Here is a 6,000-nt window from a genome sequence, read left to right on the forward strand (position 1 = left end):
TCTCAGCTTCCAGTTCCTCACATGTTGCATGTAGATATACAGTCACTAAAGCCATCTCTGTAGCCACCTTCAAGTTTCCCTTACTTTATATATGTTATCTAACAAAGTAATTCCTCAGCAGATCTTAGTATAAACCGGGGAGGTATTAACGAACAAACAAATAAGGAAAAAACAATAAAAATCAGTACAGTTCGCTAATACCAATGGGTCAGGTTAATGGAAAGGTGGCAGTTCAATGACTGGCTTACACAGTAAATATAATATTTATAGCATATAAATAAAAAAACTTTTATTTTATTTTTATTTTTAATAGATTTTCCTATATATATAAATAATTCAAGCAGCAAAATCTGTACGTACCTTCCAGGATGCGCAGGGAGCAATTCTTCTATGAAAATAAAGTGTCTCACACACAGCCTGCCTTGAAGAACTGTTCCAAGTACTGCCACATACTTCCATTGGATTTGGCAGCTCCTTTTATTGAAGCAGTACAGGGATTCTGAAGCTGCTTTGTTTTCAGACTTGGATGATAAGATTTCAGTAGCTTTGAGGAGAAATAATTTCTCTTTTTTTTTTTTTAATTTTTGATCTGTTTTTCTGCACAAATTATTCTTATGCAATTGTATGATCTTTTTGCCTATTATTCATCCATTTCAAGCCGTCTTTTTTCATCTGTCTGTCACACTTTTCTTGAACTTATTGTAAAGGTTTTTACCGATTGTAAATAGATCCCAAAAGAGCATAAAAAGATTATGTCAAATAAATTAGTTGATAAGTATTCATAGGGAAAGGAAATTAGCACAAATGTATGAAGAACTCAGCCTCATATTTTCTACTTGATAGTAGCCAAATTTCTAACTGGTGTATATTCATTGGTCAATTAACTGACAGAGGTATAGACCCACACTCAACCTTTCAGTACCACTTCTCTACATTTGACTGGAAGCATAAGAGTGAAAACTATGAGTAAAGGCTGTAAGAGCACAAATACATGTGAAACTAGGATTAGTTATTCTTCCTTTTCCTCGAGCAACTTAGAGAATGACCTCTTTCATTTTTGAAAGAAATTTACTATTTTCTTAGCATTTGATGTAGATCTCTGCATGGTGATCTGCCTGTGCATCAACTGTATTCAGACCAGAATTCCTGTTATATTTCATATTTGGAAGTGAAAGTGTTAGTGACTTAGTGCTTCTTTTTTAAGATCTTGCTCTTACAGGTGTGGCCAGATGTTGTCATATGAAAACAAAGACTGAATCACAATTAGAAACTGATTTCTAAAAGATTTCTAAATCTTAATTTCTCTTGCAGAGTATTTATGGGAAAACATTTTTATTATTGATATCTCAAATCACAAGAGAAATACGTTTCTAAGAGGTGAATATTTGTTACAGAAATATCTTAGTGTAAAAGGAGTATTCAAATAAAACCAGAATAATTCAAAGTCTGGACACATCTTCATGAATCCTCTCTGACAAACCTTTTCCACCATAATTAGAATGACATTCAAAATAGAAGCTAACTTTTTCTATACAAACAAATAAACAAAAAAAAACCTTCCTCAATTAGATTCACAGAATGTCTGAAGGAGCAGAGCTGAGGATTCTATTAGGAGCCCTGCTATGCTAATCTAATTAACCTGGGGAACATGTATTATGAATCTGGAATAAATAAAAAATTCAGAAAAGACAGATGTACATTTCAGCCACAAAAAAAAAAAAAAAAAAAAAAAAAATCCAGTTATTTCTCTATTCTTTTGCTTATGATTTTCATGAATAAGAAAGAAAACAAATGCAGTTTTAAAGTATCACATGCAATTAACCATTCCATGTCCTGAATATGCGGTGTAATGAAAAATCTGTAAATATTGTGATCTTTAATATAATCCATAAACAATTTATACACTGTACAGTTGTTTCTTTGAAAATTCATCTGACCTCTTAAAATAATTGCGGAACATTTAAAAAGTAGCATTTCTTCAAAATCTAATTTCTAGCCTTCTTATTTATGTAAATTTTGATGGAACTTACTCATAAGAGCAAAACACTGAACACTCTCTGCAGCTGTCGAAGTAGCTGGAGCAAATCTTTGTGGCTTTTGCATCATGGCAGAAAATGGTTTAGTTGTTTTCAAGGTCAGTCAGCCTCTCAAGCTGTGCTCCCCACAGGTTGCAAAGTTCAAGAAAATTCCCTGACCTTTTCAATGTAGAGTGAAATCTGCATTTAGTTTACAAACAAACTGCTACAGAATAAAATGCATGAAGTATTATTTACACACACATATGCAAGTGCTTTTAGACTACAGTGATGATGAAAAAAATCAGAAAAAGTAGCACAACACTGACATTGCTGTAAAGAGTTTGCTGCTGCCAAATTTTATGCCAGTATGTCCTTCATCACTTCAGCCATTCCCAATTGTGTGTCTTTACAGAAAATCTGGCTTAAATCAAAGCTTCCATCCTCCTCTTACCTATTATTTTGCTATGCATCATGTAGCTTCTGGGCAGTTTAATTGTTTCTTCACACTATGTAAACCACTTAACTTTTCTGGCATCCTACAGAAATTAAGCTCATCATGGACCCAGTGGCCCAGATGACAACACTTTTTCACGCAGTACTGCAGGGAACTGTGTTCGTGGTAAGTCTCAAAGAATGAAATACATTGCCTGTGACAGCTGCAAAGGGAAGGGAAGAAGAAAGTGATTTGTTAGATTTTAGTTGTAATGGCAAGGTAATTGTGTTTCAAATACTGATTCTGAATCTGTGGTCAGTAGAAGTGGTAAGGTTATTTTTGTTTTTCCTGTGACCCTAAGGCATCTGAAATTCTTATACTTCATCCTAAATTGGAATGAAATCAGTTGAACTGTAGGATAAATGTAAATTAATAAATCAGAAAGGGAGACAAGTCCAGCTATTTGTATTCAGTGTGATTTGCTAGTGAAATAAGGATAAAACTGAGTCAAAGTGGAAGAATTTTGTCCAGTATTTGTTCACAACCTAGGCTTTTTTGGATTAGTGATGGGTGTTAAATCTGAGTATTCTAAAATGTGATTCAGAACATGATTTTATCTAACTATACTTGCCAGAGGTAAATTTAATAGTTTATGGAGTGTGCAGAAAATGTTTTCTTCAGCTATTTGTTATTCAGAAAAGGTTTTCCTTTACTCTTGCTGTGAGGCACTTATGCTGGCAGTCTTATTAAGGTCGAGCCATATCAAAATATTACCTCTGGGGTCAAAAGGGTAGTGTAGTTCCTCCCAAGGCTATTACACGTTTTGGTGATCAGCTGCTAGAGGGCACTTAAGGGAGATACAGAGCAGTATACCAACCCCTGGAGACTGAAACAACATCTAGTTTTTGACAGCTTCCTGTAGTCATGAATTCAGAGATTTATGAGGTTAGATTTGATCTCTAGTCCTGTCTAAAACTAGGTATGCTGTATGCTGCATTCCTAAACAGGCTACTAGGCAAAGCTAATATAACTTGCTAAAGGTGAACTTGAAAGACTACCTGTAAATCTCTAGCTAGCTAGATGACGCTATTTTAATTCCAGCTGTGACAATTAGGGAAATGTTGTAAAAAAAACTGGTGCATTTCATTAAAGCAAACAACTAAAACAAGTACTTTTCTACTTACTGTTTATATTTTGATTTTTGTTTGTTTGTTTATTTGTTTTCACCATCAATTAATGCCAAAGGTGAAAAAGAACTAATTTTGTCCATGTTGTTTAAAATTTCTACCATTTGCTTGTGCTGAAAGTAGTCAGGATCCTTTCTTCACCATATTTCTTTTTTCTGTTAGCCTTAAATAAATGTGATCTGACTGCATCTCAAACATGTAAGAACTCCTAAAAATTTTATATTCTTTTAATGATACATATATTTCGCATATACAAAGAAAACTTAAGACAAAAAAAAAATGCTAGCAGATTTTTCATTACGACCGAGTTTTGGAAGATAAGTAGTTAGGTGAGACTTTACACTGCTGTATCACATATGTTGTAATGAAGGTAGAAATTAAAATGTCATTGTTGGACTGAGTTGCATCAATATTGTCCTCAGTACTTTACAGACATAATGATTACAGATGAAACTGCTGAAGTATCAATGAGCTGTTTCTTGTATTTTCCTGGAGGTTTAATTAGTGATCAATTTGAAGATTTGGATTTCTAGTGCCCTAGAATTCACTGTCTGCTACCCTAAGCCTCAAAATCTATGAATAAATTTTATGTCAATCAAATTGCTGATTAGCTTCATGAGAAGGAGTAAAATGGGACTGGAGAATCCATCTTTAAGGGAAACAGAGTTTTTCTGCTGTTTGAAAACGGAAGAAGGGAAAGCTAATTCAGGAATAGGAAGTGAAACGCATATTGTCCCTTCCTTGCTCCCTGAAAGATAGATCCCATAGGATCTATCTGAAATGTGCTAGTACAGAACAGACAGTGAAGACAGCCCTGGATGTATGTTACTATCAGTCTTCATCCTTACTGAGCAAAATGTTATTTCATGAACTAATCCTAGAAAAAACAAGGGACATAATGTCACTCTCATCACTACTAGTCAATTTTCTTAAAATTTTACACTATCATTCTTGTTTTAGGAGGTATGGGCAAGTTGTTCAGAGTTTCTCTTAGCACTTTTCTTCTACTCCCCAATTCTTAATTGCACTTATATGTTAAAAGGCTTTCTCACCACACTCTTTTATTTACCTGCATATAATTGAAATCATTTCACAGGAGATATCAACTATGAATATGATTAATTGCTTAGCTGTCTTTCCAGAAGCAGCTTCAGCAAGCTCCCGGGTGTGAGATTTATTCACACGCCTAAGGTCAGGATAAGTTTTACCATCAAAAAGAAAAACAAAACAGAAGAGTGAGAATTAGTTTACTTAAAACTGGTGCAACTTGTCAAGTATGATAGTGTGTTGTTACTTGATAATTAGTTCAAGACAAGCTTGTAGTTGCTTCAAAGAACATTTTAAATCAGACCACACTGAGGAGTCTTTGGAGATGCATCTGTAACAATTCAGTAGAAGAACAGGATGCTGTGAATGCTTGTTATTCAAGTATTTATTTTCCTTATGCATGAGTTATATGGAAGCAGAAAATACATATTTCTTCTTTTTCTTTCCCTTTGATGCACGTAAAAATACAAGTCAGCAAAAACATACAGTGATCTAAGAAATGTGAAGCAAAAATCTCTGCAAACTTTAATCCAATTTCTAGGTTGTCAGAAATGATGATAATAAAAATAACTAATAAGAAAATCCTGATGTTGTTTTTGAGATTTCAAAGCTAGCATATATTAAAAATTTGAACAGGAAAATAGCTTAAATTTTAAAGTCTTTGGAATTTTTGTTAAAGTTTGTAAAGTGCCTCGTGTTTGTATCTTGATCAATGGATGAGACTTCGGATAAAAAAGCATAGGAGCAAATTTCTGTTTTTAACAAATTAAGTAATGCTGTATTCAGACTCTGTAAAATAAAATAAATTATTTTCAAAAATGTAAAAATTTAGTACATCTAAATACAAATTTTATACTCTACCATTTGCATTTACTTCATAGTAAAGAATTATGGAAACATTTCTGACAATCTATTATTCACTCACAACTAAGTGGGAAAAATACTTTCTTTTTGTCTTATTATTACCTGGAGCTAATTTATTATGTCTTATACAAATTGCAGTTTTATCAAGCCCCGACAATCTGCCTGACATTTCTGTGGCGTTAAAGACAAATCTTAGTTTGAATTCTGCTAGCTTACACTGACAATTTACTGATAGACATTTTAATTGGAATTTATATTCACTGAAGGCTTTATGTATCCCTCCAGGGATCATAGAATCAAAGAGCAACAGAATTACACAGTGGTTGGAAAGGACATTTGGAGTCCATCTGGTCTAATCCTCCTGCTCTAGTAGGGCTATCCAAAGCAGTTTGTTCAGAACTATGTCCAGACAGCTTTTGAGTATCTGCAAGAGGAGACAGTCCTCCACATC

This window comes from Tetrao urogallus, assembly GCF_951394365.1.
Source record: "Tetrao urogallus genome assembly, chromosome: 3".
Classification (NCBI taxonomy): domain Eukaryota; kingdom Metazoa; phylum Chordata; class Aves; order Galliformes; family Phasianidae; genus Tetrao; species Tetrao urogallus.